This window comes from Oncorhynchus mykiss, chromosome Y (genome assembly GCF_013265735.2).
Source record: "Oncorhynchus mykiss isolate Arlee chromosome Y, USDA_OmykA_1.1, whole genome shotgun sequence".
Taxonomy (NCBI): domain Eukaryota; kingdom Metazoa; phylum Chordata; class Actinopteri; order Salmoniformes; family Salmonidae; genus Oncorhynchus; species Oncorhynchus mykiss.
In genome coordinates, this window is record NC_048593.1 from 45,545,210 (window position 1) to 45,567,616 (window position 22,407).

The 22,407-nt window shown below is 47.3% G+C and overlaps 1 protein-coding gene across 1 annotated transcript in view; it reads left to right on the forward strand.

Moving 5' to 3' along the window:
- Positions 1-22,407, forward strand: part of LOC110509476 (thrombospondin type-1 domain-containing protein 1) — a 75,182-nt gene that overhangs the window by 281 nt on the left and 52,494 nt on the right. The window lies entirely within an intron of this gene.

Genomic DNA, 22,407 nt, shown 5'->3' on the forward strand with positions numbered 1-22,407 from the left:
ATTGAGAATGACAGGTAGCCTACAACGTGTACGCCGACCCCTTCGGAATAAGCCTGACTGGTCATTATAGCCGCAGGGACAGAAAGACTAACATTTCTAAAATGTTCTATTCATTTGAGCAAACATTGAGAAAACATTAGGCTATATGTTATGTGGGCTAATGTCCTTATGAGCTTAAAGGGATAGTTCAGGATTTTGGCAATGACCCGCTGGACACACGCTGGTTGAGTCAACGTTGTTTCCACGTCAATTCAAAATAAATTCAACAGAAGTTGAAATGAACAGTGGAGATGTCCTTTATCTACTTCCCCCAGTCAGATGAACTCCTGCATGCCATTTTCTTTATTTAGGCTATCTGCTTCCAGTATGAAGGAAGAAGACAGTTTTGCGAGTCAATGCTAACTGGTGTTACCGCAATGACTGGAAGTCTACAGGAACCACTAGCATGCAAGCCAGGGCTGTGGGCTGTCACCAGTTATTGGAGACGTTACAATATTTTTGTTCATACCACACACATTATCAAAATGACAAGCTACTCTGACGTTTAAATACTGAGATCAATAAAACCAACGACCAATGTCTTGAAGGCGACCAATAGCATAGGCCAATGAAACGAGTGGACACAGATCTCAGGCCAACAATACGAGGAGGTCATTATAGTCCAACTTTCCAGTGCCACTCATCTATTCAAACATATTCTTCCCGCAATTGTATTTTTAAAATATTGCGAAATACCTTCTAGGTGCTGTTCACTGACAGCGACAACTCATCAATCATCATCAACTCATCAATCATCATCAACTCAATCAATCATCATCAACTCATCAATCATCTGTTTTATATTTGCCGCCGAATTGCAGGAATCCCGACTGTAGACGAGGCCTAAATGCTCATAATGTGACAACACAATCTACAGCGATTTAAAAATAAACTATTGATCCTCTATTGTAGCTAAATTATTCTGGTGTAGTATTTTCAATGATTTAATTTGTTTTTATAGAGACCAGAGTCATTATCTACTTTGCCACATGTATTAAACTTAATCTGCAGCCCTTCCTGTAGGGCTGTGTGTACTTCCTGTAGGGCTGTGTGTACTTCCTGTAGGGCTGTGTGTACTTCCTGTAGGGCTGTGTGTTCTTCCTGTAGGGCTGTGTGTTCTTCCTGTAGGGCTGTGTACTTCCTGTAGGGCTGTGTGTTCTTCCTGTAGGGCTGTGTGTTCTTCCTGTAGGGCTGTGTGTACTTCCTGTAGGGCTGTGTGTACTTCCTGTAGAGCTGTGTGTACTTCCTGTAGGGCTGTGTGTACTTCCTGTAGGGCTGTGTGTACTTCCTGTAGGGCTGTGTGTACTTCCTGTAGGGCTGTGTGTTCTTCATGTAGGGCTGTGTGTTCTTCCTGTAGGGCTGTGTGTGCTTCCTGTAGGGCTGTGTGTTCTTCCTGTAGGGCTGTGTGTTCTTCCTGTAGGGCTGTGTGTTCTTCCTGTAGGGCTGTGTGTTCTTCCTGTAGGGCTGTGTGTTCTTCCTGTAGGGCTGTGTGTACTTCCTGTAGAGCTGTGTGTACTTCCTGTAGGGCTGTGTGTACTTCCTGTAGGGCTGTGTGTACTTCCTGTAGGGCTGTGTGTACTTCCTGTAGGGCTGTGTGTACTTCCTGTAGGGCTGTGTGTTCTTCCTGTAGGGCTGTGTGTACTTCCTGTAGGGCTGTGTGTACTTCCTGTAGGGCTGTGTGTACTTCCTGTAGGGCTGTGTACTTCCTGTAGGGCTGTGTGTACTTCCTGTAGGGCTGTGTGTACTTCCTGTAGGGCTGTGTGTTCTTCATGTAGGGCTGTGTGTTCTTCCTGTAGGGCTGTGTGTTCTTCCTGTAGGGCTGTGTGTTCTTCCTGTAGGGCTGTGTGTTCTTCCTGTAGGGCTGTGTGTTCTTCCTGCAGCGCTGTGTGTTCTTCCTGTAGGGCTGTGTGTACTTCCTGTAGCGCTGTGTGTACTTCCTGTAGCGCTGTGTGTACTTCCTGTAGCGCTGTGTGTTCTTCCTGCAGCGCTGTGTGTTCTTCCTGTAGCGCTGTGTGTTCTTCCTGCAGCCCTTCCTGTAGGGCTGTGTGTACTTCCTGTAGGGCTGTGTGTTCTTCCTGTAGGGCTGTGTGTACTTCCTGTAGGGCTGTGTGTACTTCCTGTAGGGCTGTGTGTACTTCCTGTAGGGCTGTGTATTTCCTGTAGGGCTGTGTGTATTTCCTGTAGGGCTGTGTGTTCTTCCTGTAGGGCTGTGTGTTCTTCCTGTAGGGCTGTGTGTTCTTCCTGTAGCGCTGTGTGTTCTTCCTGTAGGGCTGTGTGTTCTTCCTGTAGCGCTGTGTGTTCTTCCTGCAGCGCTGTGTGTTCTTCCTGCAGCGCTGTGTGTTCTTCCTGCAGCGCTGTGTGTTCTTCCTGCAGCGCTGTGTGTTCTTCCTGTAGCGCTGTGTGTTCTTCCTGCAGCCCTTCCTGTAGCGTTGTGTGTACTTCCTGTAGGGCTGTGTGTTCTTCCTGTAGGGCTGTGTGTTCTTCCTGTAGGGCTGTGTGTTCTTCCTGCAGGGCTGTGTGTTCTTCCTGCAGGGCTGTGTGTTCTTCCTGTAGGGCTGTGTGTTCTTCCTGTAGGGCTGTGTGTTCTTCCTGTAGGGCTGTGTGTTCTTCCTGCAGGGCTGTGTGTTCGTCCTGTAGGGCTGTGTGTTCTTCCTGTAGCGCTGCGTGTTCTTCCTGCAGCCCTTCCTGTAGCGCTGTGTGTTCTTCCTGTAGCTCAGTGTGTTCTTCCTGTAGCCCTTCCTGTAGCGCTGTGTGTTCTTCCTGTAGCGCTGTGTGTTCTTCCTGTAGGGCTGTGTGTTCTTCCTGTAGCGCTTTGTGTTCTTCCTGCAGCGCTGTGTGTTCTTCCTGCAGCGCTGTGTGTTCTTCCTGCAGCGCTGTGTGTTCTTCCTGCAGCGCTGTGTGTTCTTCCTGCAGCGCTGTGTGTTCTTCCTGCAGCGCTGTGTGTTCTTCCTGCAGGGCTGTGTGTTCTTCCTGCAGGGCTGTGTGTTCGTCCTGTAGGGCTGTGTGTTCTTCCTGTAGCGCTGTGTGTTCTTCCTGTAGCCCTTCCTGTAGCGCTGTGTGTTCTTCCTGTAGCGCTGTGTGTTCTTCCTGTAGCCCTTCCTGTTGTGATGTGTGTTCTTCCTGCAGCCCTTCCTGTATGGCTGTGTGTTCTTCCTGTAGTCCTTCCTGTAGGGCTGTGTGTTCTTCCTGTAGCGCTGTGTGTTCTTCCTGCAGCCCTTCCTGTAGGGCTGTGTGTTCTTCCTGTAGCCCTTCCTGTAGGGCTGTGTTCTTCCTGCAGTCCTTCCTGTAGAGCTATGTGTTCTTCCTGTAGCGCTGTGTGTTCTTCCTGCAGCCCTTCCTGTTGTGATGTGTGTTCTTCCTGCAGCCCTTCCTGTAGGGCTGTGTGTTCTTCCTGTAGCCCTTCCTGTAGGGCTGTGTGTTCTTCCTGTAGCGCTGTGTGTTCTTCCTGTAGCGCAGTGTGTTCTTCCTGTAGCCCTTCCTGTAGCACTGTGTGTTCTTCCTGTAGCGCTGTGTGTTCTTCCTGTAGCCCTTCCTGTAGCGCTGTGTGTTCTTCCTGTAGCGCTGTGTGTTCTTCCTGTAGCCCTTCCTGTAGCGCTGTGTGTTCTTCCTGCAGTCCTTCCTGTATGGCTGTGTGTTCTTCCTGTAGCCCTTCCTGTAGGGCTGTGTGTTCTTCCTGTAGCGCTGTGTGTTCTTCCTTTAGCCCTTTGTGTTCTTCCTGTAGCCCTTTCTGTAGCTCTGTGTGTTCTTCCTGTATTCCTTCCTGTAGCGCTGTGTGTTCTTCCTGCAGCCCTTCCTGTTGTGATGTGTGTTCTTCCTGCAGCCCTTCCTGTAGGGCTGTGTGTTCTTCCTGTAGCCCTTCCTGTAGGGCTGTGTGTTCTTCCTGTAGCGCTGTGTGTTCTTTCTGCAGCCCTTCCTGTAGCGCTGTGTGTTCTTCCTGTAGCCCTTCCTGTAGCACTGTGTGTTCTTCCTGTAGCGCTGTGTGTTCTTCCTGTAACCCTTCCTGTAGCGCTGTGTGTTCTTCCTGCAGCCCTTCCTATTGTGCTGTGTGTTCTTCCTGCAGCCCTTCCTGTAGGGCTGTGTGTTCTTCCTGCAGTCCTTCCTGTAGGGCTGTGTGTTCTTCCTGCAGCCCTTCCTGTAGGGCTGTGTGTTCTTCCTGTAGCCCTTCCTGTAGGGCTGTGTGTTCTTCCTGTAGCGCTGTGTTTTCTTCCTGTAGGGCTGTGTGTTCTTCCTGCAACCCTTCCTGTAGGGCTGTGTTCTTCCTGTAGCCCTTCCTGTAGGGCTGTGTGTTCTTCTTGCAGCCCTTCCTGTAGCGCTGTGTGTTCTTCCTGTAGCGCTGTGTGTTCTTCCTGTAGCGCTGTGTTCTTCCTGTAGCGCTGTGTGTTCTTCCTGTAGCGCTGTGTGTTCTTCCTGCAGCCCTTCCTGTTGTGCTGTGTATTCTTCATGCAGCCCTTCCTGTTGTGCTGTGTATTCTTCATGCAGCCCTTCCTGTAGGGCTGTGTGTTCTTCTTGTAGGGCTGTGTGTTCTTCCTGCAGTCCTTCCTGTAGGGCTGTGTATTCTTCCTGTAGGGCTGTGTGTTCTTCCTGCAGCCCTTCCTGTAGGGCTGTGTATTCTTCCTGTAGCCCTTCCTGTAGGGCTGTGTTCTTCCTGCAGCCCTTCCTGTTGTGCTGTGTGTTCTTCCTGCAGCACTTCCTGTAGGGCTGTGTGTTCTTCCTGTATTCCTTCCTGTTGTTCTGTGTTCTTCCTGCAGCCCTTCCTGTAGGGCTGTGTGTTCTTCCTGTATTCCTTCCTGTTGTGCTGTGTGTTCTTCCTGTATTCCTTCCTTTTGTGCTGTGTGTTCTTCCTGCAGCCCTTCCTGTAGGGCTGTGTGTTCTTCCTGTATTTCTTCATGTAGGGCTGTGTGTTCTTCCTGTAGCCCTTCTTGTAGGGCTGTGTGTTCTTCCTGTAGCCCTTCCTGTAGGGCTATGTGTTCTTCCTGTAGCTCTTCCTGTAGGGCTGTGTGTTCTTCCTGTAGCTCTTCCTGTAGGGCTGTGCGTTCTTCCTGTAGCTCTTCCTGTAGGGCTGTGTGTTCTTCCTGTAGCCCTTCCTGTAGGGCTGTGTGTTCTACCTGTAGCCCTTCCTGTAGCGCTGTGTGTTCTTCCTGTAGCGCTGTGTGTTCTTCCTGTAGCGCTGTGTGTTCTTCCTGCATCCCTTCCTGTAGCGCTGTGTGTTCCTCCTGTAGCGCTGTGTTCCTCCTGTAGCGCTGTGTTCCTCCTGTAGCGCTGTGTTCCTCCTGTAGCGCTGTGTGTTCTCCTCCTGTAGCGCTGTGTGTTCCTCCTGTAGCGCTGTGTGTTCCTCCTTTAGCGATGTGATCCTCCTGTAGCGCTGTGTGTTCCTCCTGTAGCGATGTGATCCTCCTGTAGCGCTGTGTTCTTCCTGTAGTGCTGTGTGTTCTTCCTGTAGCGCTGTGTGTTCTTCCTGCAGCCCTTCCTGTAGCGCTGTGTGTTCTTCCTGCAGCCCTTCCTGTAGCGCTGTGTGTTCGTCCTGCAGCCCTTCCTGTAGGGCTGTGCGTTCTTCCTGCAGCCCTTCCTGTAGGGCTGTGCTCCTCCAGCAGCCCTCCCTGCAGGCTGTGTGCTCCTCCTGCAGGGCTGTGTGCTCCTCCTGCAGGGCTGTGTGCTCCTCCTGCAGGGCTGTGTGCTCCTTTGAGGGCTGTGTGGTCCTCCTGCAGGGCTGTGTGTTCCTCCTGCAGGGCTGTGTGCTCCTCCTGCAGGGCTGTGTGTTCCTCCTGCAGGGCTGTGTGCTCCTCCTGCAGGGCTGTGTGCTCCTCCTGCAGGGCTGTGTGCTCCTCCAGCAGGGCTGTGTTCCTCCTGCAGGGCTGTGTGTTCCTCCTGCAGTGCTGTGTGTTCCTCCTGCAGGGATGTGTTCATCCCGCAGGGCTGTGTGTTCCTCCAGCAGCCCTTCCCGCAGGGCTGTGTGATCCTCCAGCAGCCCTTCCTGCAGGGCTGTGTGTTCCTCCTGCAGGGCTGTGTGCTCCTCCTGCAAGGCTGTGTGCTCCTCCTGCAGGGCTGTGTGCTCCTCCTGTAGGGCTGTGTGCTCCTCCTGCAGGGCTGTGTGCTCCTCCTGTAGGGCTGTGTGTTCCTCCAGCAGCCCTTCCTGCAGGGATGTGTGTTCCTCTTGCAGGGCTGTGTGCTCCTCCTGCAGGGCTGTGTGCTCCTCCTGTAGGGCTGTGTGTTCCTCCAGCAGCCCTTCCTGCAGGGATGTGTGCTCCTCCTGCAGGGCTGTGCTCTCTCTCTCCCCAAGGCCAGATAATCACCACTTATTATTCTGAATTCAATGGATGGTGGTCAGTAACCCCCATATGGGGTTACTGTTACAATAATATTTTAAGACTGTCCATGGTAACACATACTGTATTCCAATGGCAGTGGTTAAAGGAACATTTTAATGTTTTTTTAAAATCCTAAAACACCAAGTTAGACCTACCTTTATCATCACTGTCAAATTGTGAACATTTATAACTTTTCACGCTTTACAGGTGAAACGTCCAAGCTGATTGCCAACCATTTTCATCCCCCAATCAGTTTCATGGGAATATGCATTTTGATCGTGTTGAATGATGTGAGTAAGGGTGGCGAACCCGGGCCGAACTAATCACATTATAGAGCAGATGGCGTTAAACACACTCACCGCATGAGAAACAAAAATTCAACAGTTCAACACCATCATCCTAAATTTGTCCTAAAGAAATGACATGGTGTTTTTGGGATCTAACCGTAGCCTGACATAATAAACTTTGATTTGATCATGCTATTATATTCAGTTTGTTATATATTATCATTACGGGATCTTGCGAGCCAACACAATTCTGAGAAGTGGTGCAGAGTCACTCTGCTGGTTGGATGAGTTCAGGCAGATCTACACCCCTGATTACAAGGTTGGATGACTTCAGGCAGCTCTACACCCCTGATTACAAGGTTGGATGAGTTCAGGCAGCTCTACACCCCTGATTACAAGGTTGGATGAGTTCAGGCAGCTCTACACCCCTGATTACAAGGTTGGATGAGTTCAGGCAGCTCTACACCCCTGATTACAAGGTTGTATGAGTTCAGGCAGCTCTACACCCCTGATTACAAGGTTGGATGAGTTCAGGCAGCTCTACACCCCTGATTACAAGGTTGGATGACTTCAGGAGTTTCAGGTAACCACAGCTCTATGAACTAAGTGGCTCATTCAGTTGAGTACATTTTTTCCTTTTATACCATTGCAGCAGCGCAAAAAGATTCTGGGCTAAAGCTCCGAAAGCCAGGTCCTAGTGACGTCCATGATGCTAGCTGTTCCCATAAACTTCCAGTCATTGCGCTAACGGTGCTTAGCAATTGCGCTAACGGTGCTTAGCAATTGCGCTAACGGTGCTTAGCAATTGCGCTAACGGTGCTTAGCAATTGCGCTAACGGTGCTTAGCAATTGCGCTAACGGTGCTTAGCAAATGCCTTCAAACTAAATGCAGAGAAAATGGTATCCACCAGTTCATCTGACTTGGGGTTCTAGATAAAGGGCCTCGTCGGGGATCCAGATAAAGGGCCTCGTCGGGGGATCTAGATAAAGGGCCTCGTCGGGGGATCTAGATAAAGGGCCTCGTCGGGGATCCAGATAAAGGGCCTCGTCGGGGATCCAGATAAAGGGCCTCGTCGGGGGATCTAGATAAAGGGCCTCGTCGGGGGATCTAGATAAAGGGCCTCGTCGGGGATCTAGATAAAGGGCCTCGTCGGGGATCCAGATAAAGGGCCTCGTCGGGGGATCTAGATAAAGGGCCTCGTCGGGGTTCTAGATAAAGGGCCTCGTCGGGGGATCTAGATAAAGGGCCTCGTCGGGGGATCTAGATAAAGGGCCTCGTCGGGGGATCTAGATAAAGGGCCTCGTCGGGGGATCTAGATAAAGGGCCTCGTCGGGGGATCTAGATAAAGGGCCTCGTCGGGGGATCTAGATAAAGGGCCTCGTCGGGGGATCTAGATAAAGGGCCTCGTCGGGGGATCTAGATAAAGGGCCTCGTCGGGGGATCTAGATAAAGGGCCTCGTCTGGGATCTAGATAAAGGGCCTCGTCGGGGGATCTAGATAAAGGGCCTCGTCGGGGGATCTAGATAAAGGGCCTCGTCGGGGGATCTAGATAAAGGGCCTCGTCGGGGATCCAGATAAAGGGCCTCGTCGGGGGATCCAGATAAAGGGCCTCGTCGGGGGATCTAGATAAAGGGCCTCGTCGGGGGATCTAGATAAAGGGCCTCGTCTGGGGATCTAGATAAAGGGCCTCGTCTGGGAAGTCCTGAACTATCCTCTTAAGGTAAAGGTGCCTCATGCCCCATGCCTCATGTAGCTTGTGATTAGCCTTTAGGCTGCCGAGTGGCGCAGCGGTCTAAAGGCACCGCATCTCAGTGCAAGAGTCGTCACTACAGTCCCTGGTTCGAATCCAGGCTGTATCACATCCGGCCTTAATTGGGAGTCCCATAGGGCGGCGCACAATTGGCCCAGCGTTGTCCGAGTTTGGTCGGACAACACCTATTTAAATAAATCAAATTAAAAGCTGGCTGTGGGTTTGTCCTGTCTAGTGTCTGTTATAGTTGACATGGACAGTGGTGTGTGTGTGTGTGTGTGTGTGTGTGTGTGTGTGTCTGTGTGTGTGTGTGGGGCAGGGGGAAACTTGGAGTCAGTGGGTTTTGTTGGACACACAGCAGCAGAGTTGGCCTGTGAGCAGAGTTGGCCTGTGAGCAGAGTTGGCCTGTGAGCAGAGTTGGCCTGTGAGCAGAGTTGGCCAGTGTGTGTGTGTAGCAGAGGAGGCTGGTGGGAGGAGGTTTAAGAGGACGGGTTTGTTGTAATGGCTGTAATGGAATGGTATTAAACACATCAAACAAATGAAAACCACACGGTTGACTCTGTTGCACTTATTCCATTCCAGCCATTACAATGAACCTGTCCTCCTGTAGCTCCCCTCCACCAGCCTCCTCTGTTCTATAAAGTTGGCTGGACTCTCCCTGTTTCAGACCAGACAACAGCATTTTCTCCTCATCTACTAGACAATAAGGCCAGACAATGTGAATGTTCCTCAGTAACAATCCCAGCCTCTTTATAGATGAATATTATATGAAATATAACAGCAAAGTTAACAGAAAAATGTAATGCTTCTGATGTCATGTGATCTCTGTTACTATAGTAATAACTTAGGCTACCTGAGAATAATTAACCTGTCAACTCTGATCTCTGATTCACCTCATAGACTTGTAGAAAAGAATTTGAGCAGGAGATAAGAGATTGGAGATTGCGGGAGGGCGGGGCTATAGTTCCCCAGGCTTCAACACCTGTTGGACAGGTTTTATAACTGCTGAATTTGATTTGGCTGTTTGTACATTCAGCCTGAACATGATCATGACTTTTCAACCAGTACTGGGTACAACCAGGCAGGACTACTGGGTACAACCAGGCAGCAGTACTGGGTACAACCAGGCAGCAGTACTGGGTACAACCAGGCAGTAGAACTGGGTACAACCAGGCAGCAGTACTGGGTACAACCAGGCAGTAGAACTGGGTACGACCAGGCAGCGGAGCTGGGCGGGTACGAACGACCAGGCAGCGGAGCTGGGCGGGTACGAACGACCAGGCAGCGGAGCTGGGCGGGTACGAACGACCAGGCAGCGGTGCTGGGCGGGTACGAACGACCAGGCAGCGGAGCTGGGCGGGTACGAACGACCAGGCAGCGGAGCTGGGCGGGTACGAACGACCAGGCAGCGGTGCTGGGCGGGTACGAATGACCAGGCAGCGGAGCTGGGCGGGTACGAACGACCAGCCAGCGGAGCTGGGCGGGTACGAACGACCAGGCAGCGGTGCCATTAAAGATCCACTCTCAAACTTTTAGTATAATTTCAGTCAGTATTTCTGAAGTAGCGCTCGAAAGCCTCAACGGGTCCCCTGAAAACAGCATTCTACGTCACTGTGTGCAGATATGTGGACTATAACACAGGGTCTAACTGGTCTATCTGCATCTTGCTAGCTGTCACTCAAATGGCAAGGGATTGGAACTCCTGTTGCTAGGGGGCTGGCCAACGGGACCCAAGCTTGCCGTACTCAAAATGACGTCACAGAATACAGTCACTTTCAAACCAGGGAGTTCGTGGTTAATTGAGGTAAAACAGTAATTCTGCTCATAAGTTATTAATGTATGAACGACACATTGACACATTCAGCCCAAAATGGGAAGACTAAAAAAGACTTATGTAGTCGCCAAAGTTCCAGAGAATGTCTTTAATCAATTCCGTTGGGTTACTGTGAGACTGAGATGCAGACGGCCAGACAGACACTGTGCTCAGCACCCTCCTGTACTCCCTGTTCACGTATTACTGCATGGCCACGCATGCCTCACAACTCAATCATCAAGTTTGCTGATGACACAACAGTGGTAGTCCTGGTTACCGACGAGACCGGCGACAGGGAGGAGAGGAGAGCACTGGAGGAGGTGGTGCCAGGAAATGAACCTCCCTCAATGTCAACAAAACAAATTAGCTGATCGTGGACTACAGGAGACTATAGCCACTGCCTGTTCTCACCGCTATCCTCCAGAAGGCAGACACGGTACAGGTGCCTCAAAGCTGGGACAGAGACTGAAAAACAGCTTCTATCTCCAGGCCATCAGACAGTTAAATAGTCACCACTAGCCAGCCTCCACTCAGTACCCTGCCCTGAACCTTAGTCACTGTTACTAGCCGGCTACCACCCGGTTCTCTACCCTGAACCTTAGTCACTGTTACTAGCCGGCTACCACCCGGTTCTCTACCCTGAACCTTAGTCACTTTTACTAGCCGGCTACCACCCGGTTCTCTACCCTGAACCTTAGTCACTGTTACTAGCCGGCTACCACCCGGTTCTCTACCCTGAACCTCAGTCACTGTTACTAGCCGGCTACCACCCGGTTCTCTACCCTGAACCTTAGTCACTGTTACTAGCCGGCTACCACCCGGTTCTCTACCCTGAACCTTAGTCACTGTTACTAGCCGGCTACCACCCGGTTCTCTACCCTGAACCTTAGTCACTGTTACTAGCCGGCTACCACCCGGTTCTCTACCCTGAACCTTAGTCACTGTTACTAGCCGGCTACCACCCGGTTCTCTACCCTGAACCTTAGTCACTGTTACTAGCCGGCTACCACCCGGTTCTCTACCCTGAACCTCAGTCACTGTTACTAGCCGGCTACCATCCGGTTCTCTACCCTGAACCTTAGAGACTGTTACTAGCCGGCTACCACCCGGTTCTCTACCCTGAACCTTAGAGACTGTTACTATCCGGCTACCACCCGGTTCTCTACCCTGAACTTTAGAGACTGTTACTAGCCGGCTACCATCCGGTTCTCTACCCTGAACCTTAGAGACTGTTACTAGCCGGCTACCACCCGGTTCTCTACCCTGAACCTCAGTCACTGTTACTAGCCGGCTACCACCCGGTTCTCTACCCTGAACCTTAGAGACTGTTACTAGCCGGCTACCACCCGGTTCTCTACCCTGAACCTTAGAGACTGTTACTAGCCGGCTACCACCCGGTTCTCTACCCTGAACCTTAGTCACTGTTACTAGCCGGCTACCACCCGGTTCTCTACCCTGAACCTTAGAGACTGTTACTAGCCGGCTACCACCCGGTTCTCTACCCTGAACCTCAGTCACTGTTACTAGCCGGCTACCACCCGGTTCTCTACCCTGAACCTTAGAGACTGTTACTAGCCGGCTACCACCCGGTTCTCTACCCTGAACCTTAGAGACTGTTACTAGCCGGCTACCACCCGGTTCTCTACCCTGAACCTTAGAGACTGTTACTAGCCGGCTACCACCCGGTTCTCTACCCTGAACCTTAGAGACTGTTACTAGCCGGCTACCACCCGGTTCTCTACCCTGAACCTTAGAGACTGTTACTAGCCGGCTACCACCCGGTTCTCTACCCTGAACCTTAGAGACTGTTACTAGCCGGCTACCACCCGGTTCTCTACCCTGAACCTTAGAGACTGTTACTAGCCGGCTACCACCCGGTTCTCTACCCTGAACCTTAGAGACTGTTACTAGCCGGCTACCACCCGGTTCTCTACCCTGAACCTTAGTCACTGTTACTAGCCGGCTACCACCCGGTTCTCTACCCTGAACCTTAGTCACTGTTACTAGCCGGCTACCACCCGGTTCTCTACCCTGAACCTTAGAGACTGTTACTAGCCGGCTACCACCCGGTTCTCTACCCTGAACCTTAGTCACTGTTACTAGCTGGCTACCACCCGGTTCTCTACCCTGAACCTTAGTCACTGTTACTAGCCGGCTACCACCCGGTTCTCTACCCTGAACCTTAGTCACTGTTACTAGCCGGCTACCACCCGGTTCTCTACCCTGAACCTTAGTCACTGTTACTAGCCGGCTACCACCCGGTTCTCTACCCTGAACCTTAGTCACTGTTACTAGCCGGCTACCACCCGGTTCTCTACCCTGAACCTTAGTCACTGTTACTAGCCGGCTACCACCCGGTTCTCTACCCTGAACCTTAGTCACTGTTACTAGCCGGCTACCACCCGGTTCTCTACCCTGAACCTTAGTCACTGTTACTAGCCGGCTACCACCCGGTTCTCTACCCTGAACCTTAGTCACTGTTACTAGCCGGCTACCACCCGGTTCTCTACCCTGAACCTTAGTCACTGTTACTAGCCGGCTACCACCCGGTTCTCTACCCTGAACCTTAGTCACTGTTACTAGCCGGCTACCACCCGGTTCTCTACCCTGAACCTTAGAGACTGTTACTAGCCGGCTACCACCCGGTTCTCTACCCTGAACCTTAGTCACTGTTACTAGCCGGCTACCACCCGGTTCTCTACCCTGAACCTTAGAGACTGTTACTAGCCGGCTACCACCCGGTTCTCTACCCTGAACCTTAGTCACTGTTACTAGCCGGCTACCACCCGGTTCTCTACCCTGAACCTTAGAGGCTACTTTTCCCTATTGAACATCATTGAACACTGGTCACTTTAATAATGTTAACATACTGTTTTACCTACTTCATATGTACAGTTGAAGTCGGAAGTTAACATACTGTTTTACCTACTTCATATGTACAGTTGAAGTCGGAAGTTAACATACTGTTTTACCTACTTCATATGTACAGTTGAAGTCGGAAGTTAACATACTGTTTTACCTACTTCATATGTACAGTTGAAGTCGGAAGTTAACATACTGTTTTACCTACTTCATATGTACAGTTGAAGTCGGAAGTTAACATACTGTTTTACCTACTTCATATGTACAGTTGAAGTCGGAAGTTAACATACTGTTTTACCTACTTCATATGTACAGTTGAAGTCGGAAGTTAACATACTGTTTTACCTACTTCATATGTACAGTTGAAGTCGGAAGTTAACATACTGTTTTACCTACTTCATATGTACAGTTGAAGTCGGAAGTTAACATACTGTTTTACCTACTTCATATGTACAGTTGAAGTCGGAAGTTAACATACTGTTTTACCTACTTCATATGTACAGTTGAAGTCGGAAGTTAACATACTGTTTTACCTACTTCATATGTACAGTTGAAGTCGGAAGTTAACATACTGTTTTACCTACTTCATATGTACAGTTGAAGTCGGAAGTTAACATACTGTTTTACCTACTTCATATGTACAGTTGAAGTCGGAAGTTAACATACTGTTTTACCTACTTCATATGTACAGTTGAAGTCGGAAGTTAACATACTGTTTTACCTACTTCATATGTACAGTTGAAGTCGGAAGTTAACATACTGTTTTACCTACTTCATATGTACAGTTGAAGTCGGAAGTTAACATACTGTTTTACCTACTTCATATGTACAGTTGAAGTCGGAAGTTAACATACTGTTTTACCTACTTCATATGTACAGTTGAAGTCGGAAGTTAACATACGCTTAGGTTGGAGTCATTAACTCGTTTTTCAACCACTCCACACATTTCTTGTTAACAAACTATAGTTTTGGCAAGTTGGTTAGGACATCTACTTTGTGCATGACACAAGTAATTTTTCCAACAGTTGTTTACAGATTATTTCACTTATAATTCAATGAATCACAATTCCAGTGGGTCAGAAGTTTACATACACTAAGTCGACTGTGCCTTTAAACAGCTTGGAAAATTCCAGAAAATGATGTCATGGCTTTAGAAGCTTCTGATAGGCTAATTGACATAATTTGAGTCAATTGGAGGTGTACCTGTGGATGTATTTCAAGGCCTACCTTCAAACTCAGCGCCTCTTTGCTTGACATCATGGGAAAATCAAAAGAAATCAGCCAAGACCTCAGAAAATAGATTGTAGACCTCCACAAGTCTGGTTCCTCCTTGGGAGCAATTTCCAAACGCCTGAAGGTACCACGTTCATCTGTACAAACAATAGTATGCAAGTATAAACACCATGGGACCACTCAGCCGTCATACCGCTCAGGAAGGAGACGCGTTCTGTCTCGTAGAGATGAACGTACTTTGGTGTGAAAAGTGCAAATCAATCCCAGAACAACAGCAAAGGACCTTGTGAAGATGCTGGAGGAAACAGGTACAAAAGTATCTATATCCACAGTAAAACGAGTCCTATATCGACGTAACCTGAAAGGCCGCTCAGCAAAGAAGAAGCCACTGCTCCAAAACCGCCCTAAAACAGCCAGACTACAGGAGGCTTGCAAGCCGAAGAATACCATCCCAACCGTGAAGCACGGGGGTGGCAGCATCATGATGTGGCTGTGCTTTGCTGCAGGAGGGACTGGTGCACTTCACAAATAGATGGCATCAAGAGGCAGTGAAAATTATGTGGATATATTGAAGCAACACCTCAAGACATCAGTCAGGAAGTTAATGCTTGGTCGCAAATGGGTCTTCCAAATGGACAATGACCCCAAGCATACTTCCAAAGTTGTGGCAAAATGGCTTAAGGACAACAAAGTCAAGGTATTGGAGTGGCCATCACAAAGCCCTGGCCTCAATCCTATAGAAAATGTGTGGGCAGAACTGAATAAGTGTGTGTGAGCAAGGAGGCCTACAAACCCGACTCAGTTACACAAGCTCTGCCAGGAGGAATGGGCCAAAATTCACCCAATTTCTTGTGGGAAGCTTGTGGAAGGCTACCTGAAACCTTTCACCCAAGTTAAACAATTTAAAGGCAATGCTACCAAGTACTGAGTGAGTGTATATAAACTTCTGACCCACTGGGAATGTGATGAAAGAAATAAAAGCTGAAAAAACCATTCTCTCCTATTATTTTGACATTTCACGTTCTTAAAATAAAGTGGTGAGCCTAACTAACCTAAAACAGGGAATCTTTACTCAGATTAAATGTCAGGAATTGTGAAACTGAGTTTAAATATATTTGGCTAAGGTGTATGTAAACTTCTGACTTCAACTGTATCTACTGTATTCTGGTCATGGTTCATCCTATATAACTACTGCTGTCCACTTTTCTGTCCATATATTTATAATCTGGACTTATAGCTCTTTCTAATATTTCTGGTTTTCTTCCATTTTTAACTTTTTGGATCATGTGGAGGCTCCTAATAATGTCCGGAACGGAACTAATGGACCTGGAAACGCGTTGGGTGTACTTGATATAATTCCACTGATTCCGCTCCATTCCTTACCAGGAGCCCGTCCTCCCTAATTAAGGTTCCACCAACCTCCTGTATTTTCTTCTTCTATCGCCAGGTATTATTACTACATCTTAAGAGTTTCAACCTGCTATTGACTTGTTATCGTGTTTATCAAAGTTCATATCACCTATGACCGCCAAGCACTTCTGGACATCAGAGCGACAGTTTCTAACCTCCTTTTCGACTTTGAATACGACTTCAACTCCGACTCGGCTGTTCCAACTGTTCGTACCGGATGGGTCGATGAAACAGACGCCCGACTCCACCCTGAAAAATGTCCGAACTCAAGATCTGGGATATCTGTGTCAACACCTACTACTAACTACTCAGCTAGTTAAGTTGCAATGTAGCCCGCTTGGCCTGGAATGACTAATGAACGTTTGCAGCGCTGTAGAAGATATGTTTTATTACGAGACAATATTGACACTCCGGAGTTCCAATGCCACAATTGTTAGCGGATTGGCAAACGTACTGCAACTAGAGAGATCATGTGACTAAAAAGAAGAAGGTACACTATGAAACAAAGAGAAATGACATGAAGAATGATAGTAAAAAAGGCTTTGGAGAATCTTAAATGACATTTAGGGCAAAAAGGCAAACTCTGCTCCATCATTCACTGAGATGTCTCATTCATCACGAAACCCACTGATATTACCAACTACTTTTAATTTTTTTTTTTTAATTGGTAAGACTAGCGAACTTAGGCATGACATGCCAGCAACAAACGCCAATACTACACATCCAAGTATAACTGACCAAATTATGAAAGTCAAGCATTGTAAATTTGAATACCTTAAAGTGATTTTGGAAGAAGTGAAAGAATGACTGTCAACAATGACAAGCCACCGGGGTCTGACAATCTGGATGGAATTTATTTTAGGATAATAGCGGACGATATTGCCACTCCTGTTTGCCACATCTTCTATTTAAGCAGATATTAAGCAGAAATGTAATAGAAATTGTGTGCCCTCAGACCTGGAGGGAAGCAAAAACTATTCCCCCACCTAAGAATAGTAAAGCCCCCCTAACTGGCTCAAATAGCCGACCAATCAGGCTGTTACCAACCTTTACTAAACTGCTGGAAAAAATGGTGTTTGTATCTTGTCAATGCTATTTTACAGTAAACAAATTGACAGACTTTCAGCATGCTTATATAGGGGAGGACATTCAACAAGCACAGCACTTACACAGATGACTGATGATTGGGGCGGCAGGGTAGCCTAGTGGTTAGAGCGTTGGACTAGTAACCGGAAGGTTGCAAGTTTAAACCCCCGAGCTGACAAGGTACAAATCTGTCGTTCTGCCCCTGAACAGGCAGTTAACCCCACTGTTCCTAGACCGTCATTATATAAATAATGAATTTGTTCTTAACTGACTTGCCTAGTTAAATAAAGGTAAAATAAAATATAAAATTGTCTGAGAGAAATTTATAATAAAATGATTGTGGGAGCTGTTTTGTTAAACTTCAGTGCAGCTTTTGACATTATCGATCATAGTCTGCTGATGGAAAAACGTGTGTGTTCTGGCTTTACACCCCCTGCTGGCTTTACACCCCCTGCTGTGTTGTGGATAAAGAGTTACCTGTCTAACAGAACACAGAGGGTGTTCTTTAATGGAAACAGACAGACATGCGCACACACACAGACACACAGTGTATTCCCTGCTAAATAAAACTATCACCAGACAGTTATTTTAACTTCACTGTTCCACACTGTATGGAAAAACTATATCAGGGAGGGGAGGAGAGGGGAGGGGAGAGCGGGAGGGGAGGAAAGGGAGCAGCTCCATTGTGCTTACAGGCAGTAATTACGTTTATTTCAGTTAGGAGAGAGTGTGACTGAGCCGAGGGTCACGCTGTGAGTGTGACTGAGCCGAGGGTCACGCTGTGAGTGTGACTGAGCCGAGGGTCACGCTGTGAGTGTGACTGAGCCGAGGGTCACGCTGTGAGAGTGACTGAGCCGAGGGTCACGCTGTGAGTGTGACTGAGCCGAGGGTCACGCTGTGAGTGTGACTGAGCCGAGGGTCACTAGTTGACTTCTACATGTTCTTGTCCTTGTATTTTTGATATGCTAGCTCAGTGAGTGTGGTACTGTCATGTCTTTTAACACACTTTACATTACACGGTAATGCTGTACCCTTAACACGGTAATGCTGTACCCTTAACACGGTAATGCTGTACCTTTAACACATTACACGGTAATGCTGTACCCTTAACACGGTAATGCTGTACCCTTAACACGTTACACGGTAATGCTGTACTCTGAACACATTACACAGTAATGCTGTACCCTTAACACGGTAATGCTGTACCCTTAACACGGTAATGCTGTACCCTTAACACATTACACGGTAATGCTGTATCCTTAACACGGTAATGATGTACCCTTAACACGTTACACGGTAATGCTGTACCCTTAACACATTACACGGTAATGCTGTACCCTTAACACATTACACGGTAATGCTGTACCCTAAACACATTACACGGTAATGCTGTACCCTTAACACGGTAATGCTGTACCCTTAACACGGTAATGCTGTACCCTTAACACATTACATGGTAATGCTGTACCCTTAACACATTACACGGTAATGCTGTACCCTTAACACATTACACGGTAATGCTGTACCCTAAACACATTACACAGTAATGCTGTACCCTAAACACATTACACAGTAATGCTGTACCCTAAACACATTACACAGTAATGCTGTACCCTAAACACATTACACAGTAATGCTGTACCCTTAACACGGTAATGCTGTACCCTTAACACGGTAATGCTGTACCCTTAACACATTACACGGTAATGCTGTACCCTTAACACATTACACGGTAATGCTGTACCCTTAACACGGTAATGCTGTACCCTTAACACGGTAATGCTGTACCCTTAACACATTACATGGTAATGCTGTACCCTTAACACATTACACGGTAATGCTGTACCCTTAACACATTACACGGTAATGCTGTACCCTAAACACATTACACAGTAATGCTGTACCCTTAACACATTGCACGGTAATGCTGTACCCTTAACACATTACACGGTAATGCTGTACCCTAAACACATTACACAGTAATGCTGTACCCTAAACACATTACACAGTAATGCTGTACCCTTAACACGGTAATGCTGTACCCTTAACACGGTAATGCTGTACCCTTAACACATTACACGGTAATGCTGTACCCTTAACACATTACACGGTAATGCTGTACCCTAAACACATTACACGGTAATGCTGTACCCTTAACACGGTAATGCTGTACCCTTAACACGGTAATGCTGTACCCTTAACACGGTAATGCTGTACCCTTAACACATTACACGGTAATGCTGTACCCTTAACACATTACACGGTAATGCTGTACCCTTAACACATTACACGGTAATGCTGTACCCTAAACACATTACACAGTAATGCTGTACCCTTAACACGGTAATGCTGTACCCTTAACACGGTAATGCTGTACCCTTAACACATTACACGGTAATGCTGTACCCTTAACACATTACACGGTAATGCTGTACCCTAAACACATTACACGGTAATGCTGTACCCTTAACACGGTAATGCTGTACCCTTAACACGGTAATGCTGTACCCTTAACAGGGTAATGCTGTACCCTTAACACATTACACAGTAATGCTGTACCCTTAACACATTACACGGTAATGCTGTACCCTTAACACATTACACGGTAATGCTGTACCCTTAACACATTACACGGTAATGCTGTACCCTTAACACATTACACGGTAATGCTGTACCCTAAACACATTACACGGTAATGCTGTACCCTTAACACGGTAATGCTGTACCCTTAACACGGTAATGCTGTACCCTTAACACGGTAATGCTGTACCCTTAACACATTACACGGTAATGCTGTACCCTAAACACATTACACGGTAATGCTGTACCCTAAACACATTACACGGTAATGCTGTACCCTTAACACATTACACGGTAATGCTGTACCCTTAACACATTACACGGTAATGCTGTACCCTTAACACATTACACGGTAATGCTGTACCCTTAACACATTACACGGTAATGCTGTACCCTAAACACATTACACAGTAATGCTGTACCCTTAACACGGTAATGCTGTACCCTTAACACGGTAATGCTGTACCCTTAACACATTACACGGTAATGCCGTACCCTTAACACATTACACGGTAATGCTGTACCCTAAACACATTACACGGTAATGCTGTACCCTTAACACGGTAATGCTGTACCCTTAACACGGTAATGCTGTACCCTTAACACGGTAATGCTGTACCCTTAACACATTACACGGTAATGCTGTACCCTTAACACATTACACGGTAATGCTGTACCCTTAACACATTACACGGTAATGCTGTACCCTTAACACATTACACGGTAATGCTGTACCCTAAACACATTACACGGTAATGCTGTACCCTTAACACGGTAATGCTGTACCCTTAACACGGTAATGCTGTACCCTTAACACGGTAATGCTGTACCCTTAACACATTACACGGTAATGCTGTACCCTTAACACATTACACGGTAATGCTGTACCCTAAACACATTACACGGTAATGCTGTACCCTTAACACGGTAATGCTGTACCCTTAACACGGTAATGCTGTACCCTTAACACGGTAATGCTGTACCCTTAACACATTACACGGTAATGCTGTACCCTAAACACATTACACGGTAATGCTGTACCCTAAACACATTACACGGTAATGCTGTACCCTTAACACATTACACGGTAATGCTGTACCCTTAACACATTACACGGTAATGCTGTACCCTTAACACCGTAATGCTGTACCCTAAACACATTACACGGTAATGCTGTACCCTTAACACGGTAATGCTGTACCCTTAACACATTACACGGTAATGCTGTACCCTTAACACGGTAATGCTGTACCCTAAACACATTACACGGTAATGCTGTACCCTAAACACATTACACGGTAATGCTGTACCCTAAACACATTACACGGTAATGCTGTACCCTTAACACATTACACGGTAATGCTGTACCCTTAACACATTACACGGTAATGCTGTACCCTTAACACCGTAATGCTGTACCCTAAACACATTACACGGTAATGCTGTACCCTTAACACGGTAATGCTGTACCCTTAACACATTACACGGTAATGCTGTACTCTGAACACATTACACGGTAATGCTGTACCCTAAACACATTACACGGTAATGCTGTACCCTTAACACATTACACGGTAATGCTGTACCCTTAACACATTACACGGTAATGCTGTACTCTGAACACATTACACGGTAATGCTGTACCCTAAACACATTACACGGTAATGCTGTACCCTTAACACATTACACGGTAATGCTGTACCCTTAACACATTACACGGTAATGCTGTACCTTTAACACATTACACGGTAATGCTGTACCCTTAACACGGTAATGCTGTACCCTTAACACATTACACGGTAATGCTGTACTCTGAACACATTACACGGTAATGCTGTACCCTAAACACATTACACAGTAATGCTGTACCCTAAACACATTACACAGTAATGCTGTACCCTTAACACATTACACAGTAATGCTGTACCCTTAACACATTACACGGTAATGCTGTACCCTTAACACATTACACGGTAATGCTGTACCCTTAACAGGTTATGTCGTGACTGTGTAACTTGAAGTATGTCCATTACCTACTGTATGTAGGACTTAGCCCACTGAGATAACGTTGAGGCATTAGCACTAGGAGCTAACATGAGCCTTCATTTTTCAGACCTAGACACTCAAATGAACCCAAAGCAGCGTTCTGTATTCTTTCTCTACTTGTTGTCGATCACTAGCAGCACCATATCCACAGGTAACAATCTGAGGATGTTGTCTAACAGCACCATATCACCAGGTAACATTCTGAGGATGTTGTCTAGCAGCACCATATCACCAGGTAACATTCTGAGTGTGTTGTCTAGCAGCACCATATCACCAGGTAACATTCTGAGTATGTTGTCTAGCACTAAAAGCACCATATCACCGGGTAACATTCTGAGTATGTTGTCTATCACTAGCAGCACCATATCACCAGGTAACAATCAGAGTATGTTGTCTAGCAGCACCATATCACCAGGTAACATTCTGAGTATGTTGTCTATCACTAGCAGCACCATATCACCAGGTAACATTCTGAGTATGTTGTCTATCACTAGCAGCACCATATCAACAGGTAACAATCTGAGTATGTTGTCTAACAGCACCATATCACCAGGTAACATTCTGAGTATGTTGTCTAGCAGCACCATATCACCAGGTAACATTCTGAGTATGTTGTCTATCACTAGCAGCACCATATCACCAGGTAACAATCTGAGTATGTTGTCTAACAGCACCATATCACCAGGTAACATTCTGAGTATGTTGTCTAGCAGCACCATATCACCAGGTAACATTCTGAGTATGTTGTCTAACAGCACCATATCACCTGGTAACATTCTGAGTATGTTGTCTAGCAGCACCATATCACCAGGTAACATTCTGAGTATGTTGTCTATCACTAGCAGCACCATATCACCAGGTAACATTCTGAGTATGTTGTCTATCACTAGCAGCACCATATCACCAGGTAACATTCTGAGTATGTTGTCTATCACTAGCAGCACCATATCACCAGGTAACAATCTGAGTATGTTGTCTATCACTAACAGCACCAT